The sequence below is a fragment of the Sarcophilus harrisii genome, chromosome 1 (genome assembly GCF_902635505.1).
Source record: "Sarcophilus harrisii chromosome 1, mSarHar1.11, whole genome shotgun sequence".
Taxonomy (NCBI): domain Eukaryota; kingdom Metazoa; phylum Chordata; class Mammalia; order Dasyuromorphia; family Dasyuridae; genus Sarcophilus; species Sarcophilus harrisii.
In genome coordinates, this window is record NC_045426.1 from 19705084 (window position 1) to 19725946 (window position 20863).

The 20863-nt window shown below is 36.6% G+C and overlaps 1 protein-coding gene and 1 long non-coding RNA gene across 2 annotated transcripts in view; one reads left to right on the forward strand and one right to left on the reverse strand.

Annotated features, from left to right (window-relative positions):
* Positions 1-12210, forward strand: part of LOC116421648 — a 28876-nt gene extending 16666 nt beyond the window's left edge. Inside the window, exons 2-3 of the long non-coding RNA XR_004232124.1 lie at positions 10310-10396; positions 11642-12210. This is a non-coding gene — a long non-coding RNA (uncharacterized LOC116421648). The remainder of the gene's footprint in view (positions 1-10309; positions 10397-11641) is intronic.
* The window catches only part of C1H3orf67 (chromosome 1 C3orf67 homolog), a 196915-nt gene that overhangs the window by 17324 nt on the left and 158728 nt on the right, over positions 1-20863 (reverse strand). The window lies entirely within an intron of this gene.

The window sequence follows — 20863 nt, forward strand, 5'->3', positions numbered from 1 at the left end:
CTAACTCCCTGTCTTCAAGGAGGAGGCAAAAGGTGGCACTGTGGATGACACAGAGAAGACTTCTTTGATGAATTAGTTATGGAACAGTATTGTGGGCAAAACCTGAAGCTCTGTATCCTGTCCTGTGTGAGTCTCTAGTTCTTCCCATAAAGGGGACCACAGGACCAATCCAAGGGGTTTCCCCTTGGTCTTTTAACATTTCATTGTTAAAGATAATGTGAAAGACATTTCATGGTCCAAGCTGGTGCGGCCCATGGGAATCCATTGGTTCTCTATTATTTACTTGACCAATATACAGCCTTTTGTATGCAGGCTGCAAGCTAGACAAGGACAAAACAATGACCAAGCTGCCCACTGCCTGTTTGCACACTTACTGGATGAAGTCCATTATGTTACTTCTTGCCTGTATCACTGGGAAATGCTGTGGTCTGCATGTACTGGGCTTGTTATCTCGGCTGCTCTTTGGGTCACCTGTAATTTTGATTGTTTGGAGACAAAGGCTTGTATCTCTGAACATCATAAGGAAATACTAGGACCAAAAATACAGGCTTTTGTGCTCATGCATGGATTCTGATGCATAATTTCCCTGATGCAATTGAGCATGCTCTTTTTACTATATTTAATCCTGGGCCTACCTATCCACTTCATTGTCTATCTGCAGGACTTGTCCAGTTTATATGTACTGATTTAATGGTGGTCCCATTCAACTGCATTTCATTCCCTGGATAATAAGTACCTACATCCACTTAGTTTTTCCCGAGTAGATTATTAGACCAGTAACAATTGGAAAGTTCACTGAGGAAGTCTTGATTTTTGCTGACTGATACAATCAAATCCATGATACCTAGAGCAGGGCAGTTACAGAGTTTAACCCTGGCTTTTGGATTTTGAATAAAGTATTCTTTATGACAGCATTAAGCACCTTTGGCAAATGTGTCTCCATGTTTTATGGAACACAGTTATTATCTCTAACAAGGGTCACAATTGTATGAATTTGGCCAGGTCAGCTGTTCTTCTCAATTTTGAATCCTTTACAGAACATAATTCAACAAAAGACCATGGAAAGGCAGATTAAAAATTAGTTTGGGAATTAAATAATCTAATCCTCAAGAATGAATGGGTCAAAGAACAAAATGTAGAAACAATCGATAATTTCATTAAAGAGAATGACAATGAGACAACATACCAAAATTTATGGGATGCAGCCAAAGTAGTAGAAATTTTATTTTTCTAAAATTTTATATCTCTAAACATTACAACAATAAAAGAAAGAAGTAGATCAAAGAATTTGGCAGGCAGCTAAAAAAAAATCTATAAACAGAACATTAAATACGCTCAATTAAACACAAAATTGAAAATCCTCAAAAATCAAAGGAGAGATGAATAAAATTGAAAGTAAGAAGACCATTGAAATAATAAGTAGAATAAGAGTTTGTTTTGTGGAGGAGGGGAAAAACCATGCAAACAATAACTAGATAAATCAATGATTAATTTTATTTAAAAAAGGAAAAAAACCAAATTATAGAAAAGGGTGAACTCACCACCAATGAAGAGAAAATCAAATCAAATATTAGGAGCTATTCTGCCCAACTACATGTAAATCTAATAATCAAAATGAAATGGACGAATATTTACGAAAACATAACTTGTCTAGATAAACAGAAGAGGAAATAGAATAGATATTCCCATCTTAGAAAAGAAATTGGAAGAGCCATCAATAAGCTCTCTCAGAAAAAAAATAACCAGGAAGGATTCACAAGTGAATTCTACCAAATATTTAAAGAACAATTAATTCCAATACAATATACAATTCCAATATAAACTCTTTGGAAAAATAAACAAAGGAGTTCTAGCAAACTCCTTCAACAGCATAAAGATGGTACTGATACCTAAATCAGGAAGACTAAAAACAGAGAAAAAAATTATAATCCAAATTCCTAATGAATATTGATGAAAAGAATTTAAATAAAATACAACAAGGAAACTACATCAATATATCACAAAGATCATACGCTATGACCAGGTGGGATTTAAGCTAAGCATGCAGGGCTGATTCAATATTAGGAAAACTATCAGAATAATTGTATGAATAATAAAATCATCAGAAATCATGGGATTATCTCTAGAGGTGAAGAAAATTTTGATAAAACATTGATATTTATAAAAAACACTAGAAAATATAGGAATAAATGGCATTTTCCTTATAATGATAAGTAGTTTCTATCTAAAGTCATCAGCAAATAATATCTCTAATAGGGATATGATACAAGCCTTCACTATAAGATCAGAAGTGAAGCAAGGAAGCCAATCACCAACACTATCATTCAATATTGTTTTAGAAATGCTAGCTATAGTGATGAGAAAGATAATTGAAGTTATTAGAATCATTAGTGAGGAAACAAAATTATCATTCTTTGCAGATACAATGGTAAACTTGGAAAATCCTAGATAATTAACTAAAAAATTAGTTGAAATAACTTTAGTAGAATTTTAAGACAGACAATAAACCATATAAATCATGGATATTTCAATATATTACCCACAAAAAATAGCAGTAAGAGATAGAAAGAGAACTTTTAATAAAAATAATTGTAGACACAAAATACTTTGGAGTCTACCTGTCAAGACAAACCCGAGGGCTCTACGAACATAATTACAAAATGTTTTTCACACAAATAAACTCTGATCTGAACAACTGAAGAAATATTAATTGCTCAGGAGTAGGCTGAGAATATAATAAAATAATAATTCTACTTTATTTATTTGGTGAAACATCAATCAAACTACCATCTTTTTTTAACACAGCTAAGAAAAATAACAATAATTAAGGTAGAGGAACAAAAAGTCAAGAATATCAAGGGAATTAATAGAAAAAATACAAAGGAAGCTGGCTTTGCTGTACTGCAAAGCAAAAATCATCCAAACAATGTGGTATTGTCTAAGAGAAAGAGTGGTAGATTAGTGTAACAGATTAGCTACATAGTGCTCAGTAGGTAATGACCAAAGTAACCTAGTGTTTGATAAAGCCAAAGATCCCAGTGTTTGGGACAAGAACTCCCTATCTGACAAAAATTGCTGGGAAAAATGGAAAACGGTTTGGCAGAAACTAGGTACCGACCAACATTTCACACTTGTACCAAAGTAAGGTCAAAATGGGCACATGATTTAGATACTAACTGTAAGATCTATGGATAAGGGAAGAATTTATGACCAAACAAAAGACAGAGAGCATTACAGAATGTAAATGGATAATTTTAATTACATTAAACTAAAAAGATTTTGCCTAAACAAAACCAAAGCAACCAAGATTAGAAAAAAAGAGCAATGAACTGGGAAAGAATTTTTTACAGCAAATTTCTTTGATAAATGCCTCTCTCAAATATATAGAGAACTGAGTCAAATTTATAAGAATACAAGTCATTCTCCAATTGATAAATGGCCAAAGGATATAAGCAGGAAGTTTTCAGACAAAGTAATCAAAACTATTTACACACATATTGAAAAAATGCTCTAAATCACCATTGATTAGAAAAATGCAAATTTAAACAACTCTGAGGTATCATCTCACATCTCTCAGATGGTGATATGAAAGAAAAGAAAAATCACAAATGTTGGAAGTAATGTGGGGAAAAATGGTACACCAATGCACTTCTGGTGAAGCTGTAAAGTGTTCCAACCATTCTAGAGAGTTTTTGGAATTATACCCCCAAAACTATGCCTATCCTTTAATCCAGCACTACTAGGTCTGCATCTCAAAGAGCTTAAGGGGAAAAAAGGAAAAGACCTATATGCACAAAAATATTTATAATAGCTCTTTTTGTGGTGGAAAAGAACTGGAAATTGAGGGGATGTTTATTAGTAAGAGAATGGCTGAGCAAGCTGTGGTTATATGATTGTGATGGAACACTATTGTGCTATAAAAATGATGAATAGGATGGTTTCAGAAAAACTTGGAAGACACATTAATTGAAGTAGCACGAAATAAGCAGAATCAGGACAACATTGCATATAGTAACAGCAATACTGCATGATAATCAACTACGAATGACTTAGATATTCTTGGTAATACAAAGTTCCAAGAAAATTCCAAAGGATTTATGATAAAAAAGAATATTTACCTCTAGAGAAGGAACTGGTAGAGTCTGAATGCAGATCAGTATTCTTGTGTGTGTGTATGAGACTTTTTTGGGGGGGGAGTCTGTGTTTTCTTTCATAAAATGACTCATATGGAAATGCATTTTGTATGACTGCACATGTATTACCAATATCGAATTGTTTATCTTTTCAATGAAAATGGAGGGGAAATATAGAATTTGGAACTCAACATTTTAAAAATGATAAAAATTTTTTACTTGTAATTGCAAAAAAATCACTATTTAAAAAAAAAGAAATTAAATGCAAATATGCTTGGAAATTCTCCACTGGAAAACGCAAGAAAAGCAGAGTACTCTCTGGAGGTAATGAGATGATATGGCTGCAAAGAAAGTGATTGGCTTTCTTTCCACATGGTTTATACATTTCCTAGTTTGGCTTTGAAAACAAAATGGTATCTGGTATGACGTCTACAATGCTAAGTTCTGATAGTTCAGTGGTTCCCCCATGAAGAAATAGGCTGAGGATGGGAAAAGTGGATGGATTTTACAACAGGGAGTGAGATGGACTAAAAGCACAGTTGAAATACAGGATCGTAAGATGTAGGGTAGGGAGGGAGATCAGTTGGTTTAACTCTGTTTTACAGATGATAACAGAAAGTGGGTTTCTTGCTCAAGGTCCCACAAGCAGTAAAAGGTTTCAAAAAGGGATTCAAATCCAACCCCAAGGGTGCCCTGCTGACTCTGAGGAGTACCACACAAGTGAATTCGTGTGTATGAAGAGGAGGACATTTAAACTGAAAACTGTTTTCTGAATTTTTTTAAAAATTTGCTAGAGCTTCATAGGATATCCAAAGTAAGTCTCCTTTACCCTTTATTTTTCCCTGAAGGAGAATTATATGGGATGAAATTTCTTGAAGCAGTCAGTTTATCTCCTCCAAATAGAAAAAAAAACAAAACAAAAAACTAATCAAGCATTGTCTGATTAATTAGACACTTTTTTTTTTGGGTTATCAAGGCCTGGGGCTCTAATCAATTCAATCAACATGCAAAGAGACAATCTATGGCCTTCTAGATTAACAGAGTTGAATGTTAAACAGCAGATTGACATTGTATTGCCCACCATCTAAAGCCACTAAAAACTAGCTATTTTCCCTGATTTTTTACAATGCATGTTAATTTAATGTTACTGTTCTCTTTCACAACTACTTCTTAAGGTAGATTACAAAGAAATCATGCTTCTATCTTTTTTTTATGGGGATTTTCAACAGAGTAAATGGCTTTTTCACAAAAAAAAAAAAACAACCTAGTAACTTGAGACCACTTTCAAGGAGGGGGACCACCAGCTGCAACCTAGAGAGGTAAAGGGTAGTCCAGGAAATGCCTCTGGCTCCTTGTTTCCCTTCAGGAGCAGATAGTTGGCTCTAGAGTTCTTCCAAAATGAGGCAACTAAAGCCAGAGAAAAGTGAGACTCCATCTGTGTCTGCCAGTCTTAGGAAGTGGATGAGGTGAACGAGACCCACTTTGCACCGTGGTTGGGGTGAATCTTCGGCCTGCTTGCTGCAGCGCAACTGGCTGAACAGGGCACGCCAGGTGGGCCTCCTGCTGATGCCAGCTGCGCTGAGTGGTGCCCACAGCTGGCAAGCACTGCTTCCTGACCACATTCCCTGTGATTTACAGTTACAGATTCCAGGGTGACTCAGCTTTGAGCAGGATCTCTCCTCCCTCCCCAGAAAGTCAGCTCCTTGAGGGCAAGGCCCCTTTCATCTTTGTCTTTGGATCTTTGGGGCTTATCATCATTTGTCCTTTTGCCTTGAAGGTTGGTAGGCTTTCACCTAGGGGCCTGATAATGTCTCAAGTTGCATAAAATCATTTCAAAATCCCCGGATTTCCAATTGGATTTGGTCCTTTTGATGTAGTCCTATCAGTGACAAAGGTCCAGAATTCTTCATAAAGATGACGTTATTGATGATAAAATGGGGAAAAAGGTCCTACCATATGCATTCTTTAATGCATCATTATGCATGTTTCTACTCTATGTCTTGGTCAAACTGACCTAGAATGATTCTCTGAATCAGCCCTCCATCTATTCCCAGGCCTTTGGGCTGCTTCCCCCAAGGTCTGGACTTCCACTCCTCCTTCCCTTTGACTCTTTGGAGTCCCTCACTTCCTTCAGAGCCGGGGTCATGTCCTATGTTCTACAGGAAACCTTTCCAAAGCCTTAGTGCTCACTCTCTCTACCTTTAATTACAACACACACATTATAATTAAAGATATATAATTTTGTATATGTACACATACCATGTGTATATACTTGTTTGTGTGTTTTATCTCTAGCAGAGTGGAATCTCCTTCTCTCTGAAGGCAGAGACTCATCTTTTTATCCTCCAGCTACGAACACCTAACAGGTGCAGAATAAACGGATGCTGGATTTGATTAGGAGGGTGTTCACTCCCCTTCTCTTTCCACCTCAAATTTTAATATGTACATAGCTGTTTCTACATTCTGTCTCTTCAACAGACTCATGTTCTCAGGAAAGGTACTACTTTTTGTTTATCTCTGTATTCCTAATCTGCATAAATGGTTGGATTGGAGCAGATTAGAGGGCTTCCCCTCACTATAGGTCTTCCAATGAAAACATTTGTTGGGTATATTTTAGGGAAGATTTCTTGTTAAAATATGGCTTGGACACCAAGATCCTTCTCGATTTGAAATACTGTGATCCTAACAACATCTACAGAGGCAAAACTATTTCTCATCAGAGACTGCTATCACTTTGGAAGGAACACAGAGGTTTCTTATGATAAATTTCCTAAAATACTTCAAGAAGAGGCCACATGTGATATACATAGTTCCCAGAATACTTAGAATTTTACAATTTAGGGCTGTAAAGGATCTCAGAGGTCATATTACAAGCCTCCTCACTGGCCTTTTACAGATGAATGAGGCAATGACTTGCCTAAAGTAACCCTGGGCGAGTAGAAAGAACATATGGGTCTTCATTCCATGCCTTTACCGGATTTTTTTCTACCTTGCCCTGCCTTCTGCCTGTCATCTCCCTGAGCTTTCAAATAAACCAAAAGACCAAGGCATAATTATAAAACTGAATGGTAATCATTTTGATGATTAGATGAGTAGGAGTAACTGTGCAAATGACAGAAAAAAAAGATCCAGTCTGAAGTAATTCTACAGTTGTGTATTTTAAGGATCACAGCACTGATGTTAATTTTTGGCAAGCCACCCGATGGAAGCCATGTCACATCAGGAACTGGAAACGTCAATGATTTTTCTAACTTTAAATATAGCTCATTACCTTACAGCTAGAAGAAAAAGAAAATGACATCCAAACTTTTTATTTTTTAAAGAGAAATGTGACTCTGAAGTAGTTACACAGAAAAGAAAGGACAGGCAGGGCTTCACTGAATGCTTTAATTTAAATGTATGGGTTTGGAGAAAAAATCAGGAATAGCAATTTCACCATCAACTCTGACAAACTATAAAAAAAGACCAAACTTATGGACTGATTTTATTTTCTACATGTACTCCCCTCCCCTACAACTTCAATAGTAAAATAAAAGTGTTATGAGAAAAGAAAGGTGCTGCAATCTGAATGACAATTTAATTTCACCCAATATTAGCTTGGATGCAAAACAAAACCTTGGGAAAAGATGCCAAGAACTGATTTGGACTGAAGTTATTTTCCAGTTCTTGCAAGGTGTGATACTAATTGTAATATTTCAGTTAATGAAAAATATTGTGACATAATGATACTGTTGAATGTGGGGCAATTTTTAAAAAACTAGATGAGGGCAAAATATTATATGAATATAATGATAGAATACAATTTCAGTATTTCTTTATGGACCAAGTCCTAATGTAGGCAGTGTTTAACCTGGGGGGTCTGTGAATTTGGTTTTAAAAAAGTTTCGCAACACGAATTATTTCAAAATGACTGATTTCCTTTATAATTCTTTGTATTTTATTTTATACATTAAAAAACATTATTTGGAGAAGGGGTCTACAGGCTTTTCAAGATTTCCAAAAGAGTTCATGACATAAAAAAGGTTCCGAACTACTGTTCTAAGGAATAAATTGGGAAGACTATTAACTGCCAATTCTTCCAGATCACCATGGCCATCACTACCAGGGACCTCTACCTTTTCCTTCTTCCTTAAATCCCACTGATTCACTATATTTTTCTGGTTGCTATGTAACCTGTTTGTGGAGTATGTTCCACAGGAAGCTTGTCCTCTAAAATGTATTAACATGGAGCAACATGAAAATACATGCAAACACTTTTTAAAGTAAACTGAGGGACAGGCGTTAAAAAGATGTGTCAATGAATTAAAAATACATAATAATCCCACACATATGTAATATTCCTTAATATTTAACTAATTTTTAGCACTGAAGTATTTAGTGAATTGGGTGTAAAAAATAACAACAATAATAAATGATACTACTATTGCTGCTGCTGTTGCAGAGGCAGTGACTACTACTCCTACTACTTTTAAATAAAACTTTTTTGCTTTTCTAAGTCTGCAGGAGGACCCTAAAGGGGACTGGGCTGGAAAGCAGGACCTATGGAGTGGGGGAGAGTGAAACACGGCTAGAGAGCCAGCCTGGGGAGAATGGAAAATGCCGGGCTAAGGAGGCTGTGTTTTACACTTCAGGCAAAGGCACTGTGGAGACCTTGGTTCCAGTTGAGCAGTAGGGATGGAAAACTGACTTGAGGAGTTTGGAGTTTGGAAAGCAGGTGTTTGATTTTCCCCTTTTCCAGCTACTCAAAGGTTTACTGAGCTGAATGGAGGCTGAGGACATCATTCTAAGACAATGGAAACAGTTTCATGTGCACAAGCCACTTCCAAGTACTTCAAACAAATTTACTACAAAAAAACACAAACCTGAGCAAACAGGAGCCACTTCCCTTATTCAATAAGCAAGGTCTCTACTTGCCCAAGTACTTGTCGAACACAAATGCCACAGTTGTTACACAGACTGAAGGACAAGGAGGTAGGGAGGCCTTTACTAACTATAAGACAAATATCCAGTACGGATTAGTTTGTGGAGAAAAATCAGGCCTCAAGTTCAATCAGAATGCTGGTGCAAGGATGTCCCCTGAGTTAAAATCTGGCCCCACACTCACGAGTTGGGTGACTCTGGGCAAGTCATTCAAACCTATTTTGCCTCAGTTTCCTCACCTGTAAAAAGAGCCAAGGAAGGAAATGGAAAATCTTCTCTAGTAACTTTGCCAAGAAAACCCCAAATGGGGTCAAGAAGAGTCTCAAATAATCAAAAAAGATGAGAGTGTCTCTCTGCAATAATGGATCTAAGGTAGAGTCCCTCATTTCATGGATTTGAGGGCTAACCTAGCCAATAGCAGTGAGTTGGATCTAGAAAATTAATCATAATAATGTGATATCACATGAGAAGGGGATAAGTCAGGCTTTTGTAATAACAAGAACTACCACCATTTACATAGTGCTTTAATGTTTGCAAATATTATCTTGCTTTATTTTCACAACAGCTCTGGGAGATAGGTACTATTATCATCCCCATTTTACAGCTGAGGAAACTGAGGCAGAAGACTTGCATCACTTGTCCGAAGTCACCCATACATTATTATTTGGACTGAACTCGGATTCACCTGACTTAATGCTCATCTGCTTTTGTGGATAATTTCTTACTGCTTAATCCCAGGAAACACAGCTTTATAGCAGACCATACCTTGGTACACATAACTCACTGAATCACAGCTGCCAAATTGATGTTCTTCAAGGCCACGTCTCATCAAATCCTTGCCCTCTCCAAGAAACTCCAATGGTTCTCTAACCCTCCAAGATAGCACACCGAAGCAGACTCCCTTCCTAATCTGGCTCCACTTTCTCTTTCTGGACCCAACTTTCCCTTGCAAAAAACATTTATGCTCCATATTGACTTCTGTTCTCCTTACATGGTACTGCCCAGGTTCCTTCTCTATAACTGTCTGTGCCCCGAGACTGGACAGCCTCATCATCTCTGTCTCACAGAATCTCTCAGCCTCCTTCAAAGCACAACTGAGGTTGCTTTTTTACATTTAGATCTAAGATCCTAGGAAATTAAAAAAAAAAGCTTTCCCCAACAAGGATAACAAAATATGACTCAGGTCACTAGTGGTAACTCATCAGCTAAAAAACAAAGAAAGAAAATTCATCAAAAATTTTATTGCTTGTTTCCAGATTTCTGACCATAACTCTGAGAAGACTGGGAGCAAATTACCCAGAGAAGCACATGTTGCTATGTGAGATTCAGCAGAAAGAAACAAGGTGGGTAATTAGATTTTAATTGGATAGCACCCTGATGGTAATTTGATTCCTACTTCAAATTCAACATAGCTTGCCTTATTAAGTGTCTGCTACCTGAAAAGTATAATGCCCCAATTGCTAGGCTTACAGTAGGAACACCTGGCATTCTAAGCAGGGAGAACAGGTAAGGGAGGGTGGAGATGTCCGGGGTCCCCTTCTGGTCCACACTGAGACCCTCATCTTCCTGTCAGAGTGGTTTCCCTTGTACCCAGGAAAGCCAACAACGTCCATGACAATGTAAAACATATCGTGGCCCACGAGCATCTGGCCTTTCTACTGAGAGGGTGACAAAGATGGGCACTTTGGGGCACGTGGCATTAGGAAGGGTGGGGCGATGGCACTGCAGAGGGCAGAATATGGGGGTTCTGACTTACCTGGACAACGTCTATAGTACTGTTTAGTTATAAATGCCACGTTTTAGGATAAATGTGGATAAACACTGACAAACTGGAGTGAGTTCAGTGGAGGATGAACATGTTAGAAATGACTGACAGAACTAGCATTATTTATAATGGAGAAGAGAAGACTTGGAAGGATAAGTCAGCTTGATCTACGTATTTAGTATCTGAAGGGCCACCTAGTAGAAAAACTAAATTGATCCTGCTTGATCCTAAAGGGAAAAACTCGCAGCAAACAGTTAAAAGTAATAGAGGGCAATTTAGACTGGATGCAAGAGAAATCCTTCCATTGATTAGGCTCATGTCATTAAGAATTTATGGAGTGTTCACTATGTAGCAGGCAGTATGCTAAGTGCTAAGGATACCCAAAAAAGCACAAAAGGCAGTCCCTGTCCTTGGGAAGCTTACAACTAATGGGGGAGACCAAATGCAAACACTATATAAATAAGATATACAAATGTGTACTTATTCAAACACAGGACAACTTGGAGTTACTCCATAGAGGGAAGGACTAGTCTGAGAAGGGATCAGGAAAGGCTTCTTGTAGAAGGTAGACTTTTAGCTGAAAACTGGAGGAAGGCAGGAGATAGAGGGAAGGAGGGAGAGCACTCCAGGGATGGAGAATAGCCAGTGAAAAATCACACAGCCAGAATATGGAGGATCTTGCCCTTGGAGAAAGAGCAAGGAGATTGATGTCACTGGACTGTGGAATATGTGGAGGGGAGTAAAGAATAAAGTAGGGAAGGCAGGAAGAGGTCCAGTAATGAAAGGCTTTAAAAGTCAAACAGGATTTTCTATTTGAACTTAGGAGGGATGGGGAGCCACTAGAGTTTATGGAAGAAGACCATGCGGTCAGACCCATGCTTTAAGAACAACAAAATGACAGAAGCGGTGACAAGAGAATGGATTGGAGTGCATCGTGATGGTCCGGGCCTAGGGTTCTGCCCCAGAGTGCTGACACTGTCAGAGGAGAGAAGGAACATTTCCAAGAGCAGTTACCAAGGCGGAGCCCCCATGCACCAGACTGGATGGAGGAGAGTGTGTGAGGAGGAAGGCTGATGCCTGGGGGGCGTTGGGAGGCCTGGTGATGCTCTGGACTGTGAAAGGAAAGGAACAGGGAAATGGAAAGAAGGGGAGACTGTAGGAGGGAAGTCCATGGGAGGACTTCTCCTAAAGAGGGCTACTGGTTAGCAATGGAATTAGAGGGAGGTTTGTTCAGGCTCCATTGGATTAGATGGTGCTTTTAGACACTTTTAAGTGTGACACATTGTGATCTTTTAATATCTTCATCTTAAAATCTTTTTCTTCACCCAAAGACCTGTATATGAATGAGGGAGACAGGAACAAATAAAACGCTGAGATGCTGGGCTAAATTTCACTTGGATGTAAAGCACAACTGCCTAAAACCCAAGGATACATAGCGTGAGGGAGCACTTGGTGAGTGCCAGTGGACTGCATCCACTTACTTGTGTTCAGAGTCCATCAAGGACTTAGAAAGGGAGAGTAATCTTTTTATTTGCATATAAGGTTCATTGTATCTCATTATGTAAAACCATTAGAGGTGGAATGAGAGGATAAGTCAATACAAAATGACTTAAACCTTATATTAATATCTTTATATGAACTTGGTGACATCATTAGATGGGTTTATATGCGGCAGAGATTTGATTCTGGACACCCGGCAACGCCCTAATTCAGGGTCACTTTACATAACTGAAACTGTTTTACACAAATTACAATTTTTAATTTACATAAAAAATATAACAAGCTTTGCCCTGAAGTCCATTAATAAAGAACAATAACAACACATATTAAAAAAACCAAGGTTTTCTACAGAACTGTAAGCAGATCTTATTTCTATCCCCAGAATCCTGGGTCTTGGATTCTAATGGGAATCCAGAATTATTTCATCTGCTGCTCTTTTCATTACATACTGTAATCATTTGACTATAAAATAGTCCATGGTGTCTAAGCAATGAACCATTTTTCTATTTACAACAATATTCCCAAATTTAAAAAGTATGCTGGAAATGTGAAGATAATTCAACAGCATTTATGGAGGACTTTCACTGAGAAAACTGATTTTGGTTTTATGTAAATCCTAAATGGAAGGTCACAATTTCTGTTGAAAAAAATTTAATCTTCTGAAGAAATAGATGTGACTTTATTATGCAAAATCCATGAATTAAAACCTGTATTTTCAATGCTGCTTTAGAAGAGATTCTGACTATAAAGCTTTCTAAAGATTTCTATTAAGGTCATTGTTTCTGGTATTTCAGACAGTGCTGTTTAGTGATTTAAAAGCTAAGTATTTTAAGAAGGATATCAAAATTATTTTAAGGTCAAACTGGCAATATGTTGATTATTAAAAAATGCAAGGCAAGTGCTTTATTACATTACACTCTGAGAGTGTTATTGTAGTTTAAAAATATCATTAAATCAGCACAAACCAACACTTATCATTTCCTGCACATTTTTCACACTGAGCTGTATTCTGACTATGAGTAATCTGTTAATCTGTTCTTTGCCACGCAATCCGTCAAAGTGACAGATTCATTCCATCCCTAATACATAATATCTTCATTTACTGTATGCCTTAGTGCAACTTTTTTTTTTTTTTTTTTTTTTTGGCTAGCATTGAGATTTGGAAAATCACAAGCAAATTTATAGAATGTCACTTGGGTTCTTGCTTGTTCTCATTCCTTTCATTATTCTAGCAATAAAAATAACCCCCCCCCTCCCAGATTTCTAATGTAAATTAATTGTACTTTGCAAAGTAAGGCAGTTTCAGGTTTTAACAAGTCTCATTAAAGAGGTCAAAAAAAGGGCAATGATAAAATATGGAGAGAATACACCAGTCCTGGAGTCCAAACACTAAACATAATAGAATTTTCTGCCAACGTTTGTGGCTAATGAATAGATTTTTCTCAGCCTCTAGCAGTGAAGAAGATATCATTTCATTAAGCTGTATAAAGATGAATTGCACTAAAAGGGGGTAAGATAAGATTTCAGTTGGCAGACAATTCTTTCCTAATGATAGCTACGTGGTAATTTTCTTTTAGGCTCAACCTTCTTTTCATCATGGGGCTGACGAGACACCCAGGTTGTAGATTTTTGTGGCCTGCTATCGAGATGATACAAATGGTACCAATTGAAAAAATGCTTCCAAGTGTTTTATTACCTAATTTAACAGAAAATATTAAGCCCTTTCCTACCTTAATTGCTTTGATTCATCTGTTTATAAGTCTATTAGTTTGGCAAATAAATAGCATTAAGGACTTTGGGAAAGGCAGTGTGCTCTTCTGCAAAATTCCAGCTAGTTCACATTTAATCTCTGTCAAATAAAGGATAATGAAGCTTATCAGTTATAAACTATCACTGGTCTTTACTCTTCTTCTGGTCCAAATGCTCATGTACTTTAGTAAAATGTAGATAGGTTTGCAGGGCTGTTTTTTTTTTTTTAAACTTCAAGCTTGTTAATGAGGCCATTGATTTTGGGAATGCTTTCACAAAATACTTGGTTAACTTCTAACTAGTCTATTTCTGTAATTTTCTTTACACATTTAAGGTTCCATAATCTTCTGTTGGCTTGAGCTACAGATTTTAGCAGGTTTGTCTTAATGGATGACTAAGAGAATAAGACTTTTTTTTATTTTAAATGAACGCACAGGGAAGAGTCACTAGAGCAATGACATTATTGTTAATACAATTAAATCTGTTCAGAGTTGTTTGCCTTTCCTTCTTTAATTAGAAATGGGTACCAGTATATTTATTATTCTGAAAGGATTTAGTCTAGCCTTCAAACTGATGTTCTTAAATTATGGATTTCCATTCTCCACTCAAAAATCTACAATGATTATCTATCATCCCTAAAAGAAAAACTTCTCTATTTGGTATCCAGAACTCTTTGAAAACTGGTTCCAATCCACCATTCCAGATCTGCCTGTCCCAAACTTCACTGCAGTGCACTTACAGGGCCAGCTGTTTTCTGAGCATGACCTTGGGGTTTCTGCTCTCCTGGCTCTCCCTTCTACCTTCCACTGTCCCAGTCCCTGGCTTCCTTCAAATTGCAGCCAGGGTCCCTACCTCCCTGCCCCAGGCTTCTTGGCTGTGTAGCTCCTTGTGTGTCTGTGGGTTTCATCTGTCCAGTAGAATATAAACTCCTTGAGAGCAAGTAGTGTTCTGTTTTTATATTCCTCTACATTTCACTTTGTATGTTGAGTTGAACTTTAAAATATTTCTAAACAAGCATAATACAAAGATGGAAAATTGAATAAACATTTCTACAATAAACATTATTGGCTTCAAGGGGAAAAAGTTTTTAAATAGAGAAAGAATTCCCTGAAAGGTGATTGTATCATCAATGAGCAAGAGGGGCCTATATTAAATGAACAAGTTTGAGGAAGAGCAACCCCTTCTTTTCCAAATAGTACAAATTTTAAGTCCTAAATATTATGACAGTTGATTTTTAAATATCAAGGGAAACTATTAGATTGGGAATTCCATTTACATGGGAAAAGAATGTGGCTTATTTAAAAAAAAAAACTTTGGATCTCTCCCCTCCAGCCCTCTGTCAAAAGTCGATGAGAAAATTCTACGTTCTTGAGGAGGAATGGGATGTGTGTGGGGTAGATCACACCTGTTTCTTAAAGAAATGTATGGCAAGGGCATATTAAAATCATCTTAGATTGGAACTGACTGTTAAATTTTCAGTGTGAATATGTATACACCTTGGAAATAAGCAAATGCTACAAGCCAGGGCTTGAGTTAAGTGTTCTGCTGATTGTTTAGAATTAAAATGATGGAGAAAATGTTAACTTAAGAGTGTGCTGTGTATAATTTTTCTTTTTCAGAGAGTCAACTGTTTATGTTTCCCAGCATACCACTGTAGTATGACATGATGGATTTAGATTCAGATCCTGTCTCAGATAATTTTCTTTCTCTGTGGCTCAGGTGTCTCATTTGCAAAATGACATGATTGGATACATGCCTTCCAAGGTCTCTGTGATACTATGATCTATCAGTATTTGGTGGTACTCCTGGTGTGGAAAAATCCTCCACTCATAAAGATTAGCAACTCCTCTGACATTTCAAAGGTTGCCTGGGGCATGGAAAAATTTTGGTCAGAAGTGAAAGAGGGCTCACTAGTAGTGAGACAGCCTACACATTCCATGCCCTCTGAGTAATGTCAATGGATCAAAAGGAAGGTCCTTAGCACAATGGCTGGGTTCCCTGGGGTAGGCTGATGAGAAGACACAAGCAAGAATCATCCAGAAGGAGAGCGCAAGGGTAGGCTGCAATCCTCATCACCAAGGGAATGTCCCGTCAAAACCGAAAAGCTTGTGTGATGAGCTATATTAATGAACATGCTTGGATATCAAGGGCAGCTAAAATGCACAGAGACTCATGTTGAAACACAATGATAAAAGTCTTAGAATATCCCAAACATGCTTTTCCTATGAGAGAACAATTTGTTATTAGAACATATCCTAACGAATCATGAACCTTTTTTGTTTTAAGAAGCGTAATAATAACAGTTGGAATCTAAAGTCACTTTTAAGATTTACAAGACATTTTGTAGGAAATATCTCATTTTATTCTTGCAACAACCTTGGAAGAGTCAGATTTTAACAGACGAGAAACCTGAAGCAAATGGGTTAAGTGACTTGCTAGGATAACACAGTCCATAATGTCTGAAGCTTGATTTGCTCTAATGCTTTCCTCACTCTGGGTCCAACACTCTCTCCACTGCAACCACTAGCTGCCTCCCATAATGAGTCTGTTATTTTCCCAATACCTAATGTTACTTTCATGGAATGTTGCATATAGTTAAAGAGAACCTATTTAAAGGCAACTTGGTATCAGGGACTGATATTTCTTGGTTTCTTCAGACCATTTTATTTGATTTTTTTCTCAACAGTATTTTATTTTTTTCAAATGCATGTAAAGATCGTCTTCAACATTCATTTTTGTAAGATTCTGTGCTCTACTATGCCCAAAAGGCTATCAATTTGTGCATCCTCTTTGAAAAGTCCATTAGTGTCTCTACTGGGTCTGATTCCCAAAGAGATCATAAAGGAGGGAAAGGGATTCACAAGTGAAGAAATGTTTGTGGCAGCCCTTTTTGTAGTAGCAAGAAATTGGAAAGTGAGGGGATGCCTATCAGTTGGGAAAAGGCTGAAAAATGATGGTTTTTGAATATAATGGAATATTATTGTTCTATAAGAAATGACCAACAGGATGATTTCAGAGAGTCCTGGAGACTTAACATGAACTGATGCTGAGTAAAATAAGCAGAACCAGGAAAACATTTTACACAATAAAGATAATACTGCTGATTTAGTTGTTGACTGATGTTTTTAACCTGGTGTCCATGAATTTTTTTAAAATATTGTTATAATTATATTTCAATAGAATTGATTTCCTTTGTAATCCTCTGTATTTTCCTTTATGCAATGTGGGAAGGGGTTTATTAGAACTTGCTAAATCACCTAAAGCATCACAACACAACAAAATTAAGAAGGCCTGGTTGAAGAGAAGACCATCTAAAACCAAACATGGCCTGTGAAACAGGAGCTATCACATTCCGTGCAGCTTCCCCAGATGTTCCTCCATGCCTCCCTCTCACCACCGGTTCACAGAATTCCCTGGCTCCCTTCACGGCCTTCTTCTGGTGCCAGAACAAAAGATCCTCCTACAGAAAAGTCTTTGCCGATCTTCTCCCTACCCCCTTAGACATCTTTCCCTCTGGAAACCACTCCCTTATTTTTCTACATACTTTGTAATTATTTCTCTGTGCATGCTTCTTGAGAGTGTGGACTATTTTATTTTTGTATTCCTGGTGCCCATCACATAGCTCAGTAGGTGATTCATATTTGCTGATTTGCATTGTTCTTAAACACTTCCATTGATTGTTTTTAAAATTTTCAAATAAAGGCAAAACAATAAATCTTGATTCCTTTCAAAAAAGGGATTTCCCAAGAATCATGAGTGACTTCTTTGAGACTTGAAAAGACATGCAATTGGACTGTCATTTACACCTGGAGCAATGACAAGGAGTCCTTTATTATTTCAAGGCCAGGAATCACTTCAAGACATTTCCACCAGGCTGAAGAAAATCTTAATAAATAAATAAATATCCAACCATAACAATAAATAAATGATTAATATATAAATTAATATATAATGTGCATATTATATAATATATCAGTTAATAAATAAATAATTAGTGAATAAATAAATAAAGGGAAATTACCAATAAATAAATAAATAAATGAATGATTAAATCAATAAATGGGATATGATAGGCATGGTACAAAGAAAAGTGATGGGGAGGCCAAATTGAAAAGAAGATACAAAAGATCACTAAAGAAAATAAATTTTTAAAAATCAGAATTCAGCAAATAGAAGCCAATAACTTTATGAGAAATCAAGAAACAATAAAGGAAAACCAAAAGAATGAAAATTTGAAGACAATGTGAAATACCTCACTGAAAAAAGAACTGACCTGGAAAACAGATCCAGGAGAGATAACTTAAAAATTAATGGACTATCAAAAAGCTATGATCAACAGACAAGCCTGAACATCATCTTTCAAGAAATTATCAGGGAAAACTGCTCAATTATTTTAGAACCAGAGGATAAAAGAGAAAATGAAAGAATCCCATGATTTCCTAAGATGAAAACTCCTGCAAAATATTATAATCAAATTCTAGTGCTCTCAAGTCAAAGAGAAAATATTACAAGCAGCCAGAAAGAAAAAAATTCAAGTATCATGGAGCAACAATCAGAATAACACAAGATTTAGGATTAAAGGGCTTGGAATATGTTACTTTTTATACTGAATATAATCCTTCAGGAGGAAAAATATACATTCAATGAAGTAGAGGACTTTCCAGCATTCTTCAGAAAAAGACCAGAGGTGAATATAAATTTAACTTTCAAATAAAAGGCTGTAGAGAAACATAAAAAGCTAAACAGGAAAGGGATGAGAGAGGAATGGGTTGGGAGAAAGGCAAAGACAAAATGGGGTAAATCATCTTACATAAAAGAGGCAAGAAAAGCTTTTGTAGTAGAGGGGATGAGGATGCAAGTAAGAGGCAGTGAGTGAATCTTACTCTTAGAATTAGCCCAAAGAGGGAATAACATACATCTTCGATTGGATATAGAAATCTATTTTTACAGAAAAGTAGGAGGAGAAGGAGATTAAAAAGGGGGGGAGTGGTTATAGAAGGAAAGGAAGATTGGGGAGCAGGTAGTTAAAAGCAAAACATTTTTGAGGAGGAACAGGGTGAAAGGAGGGAGAGAGAATAGGAAAAAAAAAAGTATGAGAAAAATGAGGGAACTATTTTTAGCAAAAACTACTGTGAAGAAATGTTTTAAACAAGTTTCTCTGATAAAGGCTTCATTTCTCAAATGTATAGAAAACAAAGCCAAATTTGTAAAAATAAGCCAGTACTTAATTGATAAATGATCAGAAGATATGAACATTTTTCAGATGAAGTAATCAAAGCTTGTTATAGCCATATAAAAAGGTGCACTAACTCACTATGTTTGGAAACTTGCAAATTAAAATAATTCTGAGGTACTATCTCATACCTATTAGATTGGCTAGCAAATGATGGAGGAGAGGTGGGAAAAATGAGACACTAATGGGAGACTTGTGAACTGCTTCGAGCATTTTGTAAAGCAATTTAGAGGAACTATGGTTAACAATACCCAAAGGGCTATAAAACCATGCATGTCTCCAATATCATTACTAGGTCTCTGCTTCCCAAAAGAGATGAAAAACAAAAAAGGAAAATGACCTATATATACAATAATATTTTAGCAGCTCTTTTCTGGGAGCAATGAATTGAAAATTGAAGAGATACCATCATTTGAGGATTGGCTGAACAAATTGCAGTATATGACTATGATGAAATATGATTGTTCTATAAGAAATGATGAGCAGGATGCCCTCAGAAAAACCTGGAAAGACTTCCATGAGCTGATGCAAACTGAAATGTACCGGTACAAAATAATAGCAATATTATAAGATGATCAGCTGTGAAGTACTTTACTCTCAGCAATATGATGATCCAAGACAACTCTAAAGGACTTATGGGGAAAAATGCTACCTATCCCCAGAGAAAGAACCGATAGTATGTGAATACACAATGAAAGCATACTATTTAAATTTTATTTTTCTTGAGGTTTTTTTTGGGGGGGGAGTGTCTATGTTTTATTTTACAACATGACAGAGAAATGTTTTGCATGACTACACATGTATAATCTATATTGAATTGTTTGTCTTCTCAGAAGCTTATGTTAAAACAAACAAACAAACAAACAAAAAACTTCCTCAAAGGGTCTGAAAAGGTTGAATTCCGTGTAACAGCTATAGGGCCCCAATCTCTGATTCAAGGAAGATTTCTGACTTGTAAGATCTGGCATCTGTTCAAATCATCCAGTACAATACAGTATGATCTGATTTAATCTAATATAATCTAGTCTAATTGAATTTCATCCCATCCAATCAGATCCCATCCTACTCATTCCCATTCCTTCTCATCCCAACCAAGCTGATTCAATCTAATCTAATTCAATTCAATTTGACCAACAACTGTTAAATACCCACTGTGGGTAAGACCACTTAGCTAGGAATTGAGAAAACAAAGAAGAAACTGAATGAAAGCCCTGTCTTTAAGCACTGTGCATTTTACCTTCTGTAATTCAAATTCAGAAAATAGAGAACTTATGTAATATATTTTTTAAAAAGGCCTTTTTGTCTTGATGACTTAATGAAAACTTCTTATTGCACTATGGTCTGAAAGAATTATGTATGGAACATGCTCTTAAAAAGCGGTAGGTGACATAGTATATGGAATAAAAGTCTTGGAGTTAGGAAGACGTACATTGGAACCCCATCTTGGGCCTTTGTTAGCTGTGCCATCCTGCTCAAGTAACTTTATTTTTTTCAGTCTCAATTGCCTTATTTGTAAAAAAGGCTGATAATAGCATGTGCTTTCCAGGGATGTTGTAGCGATCA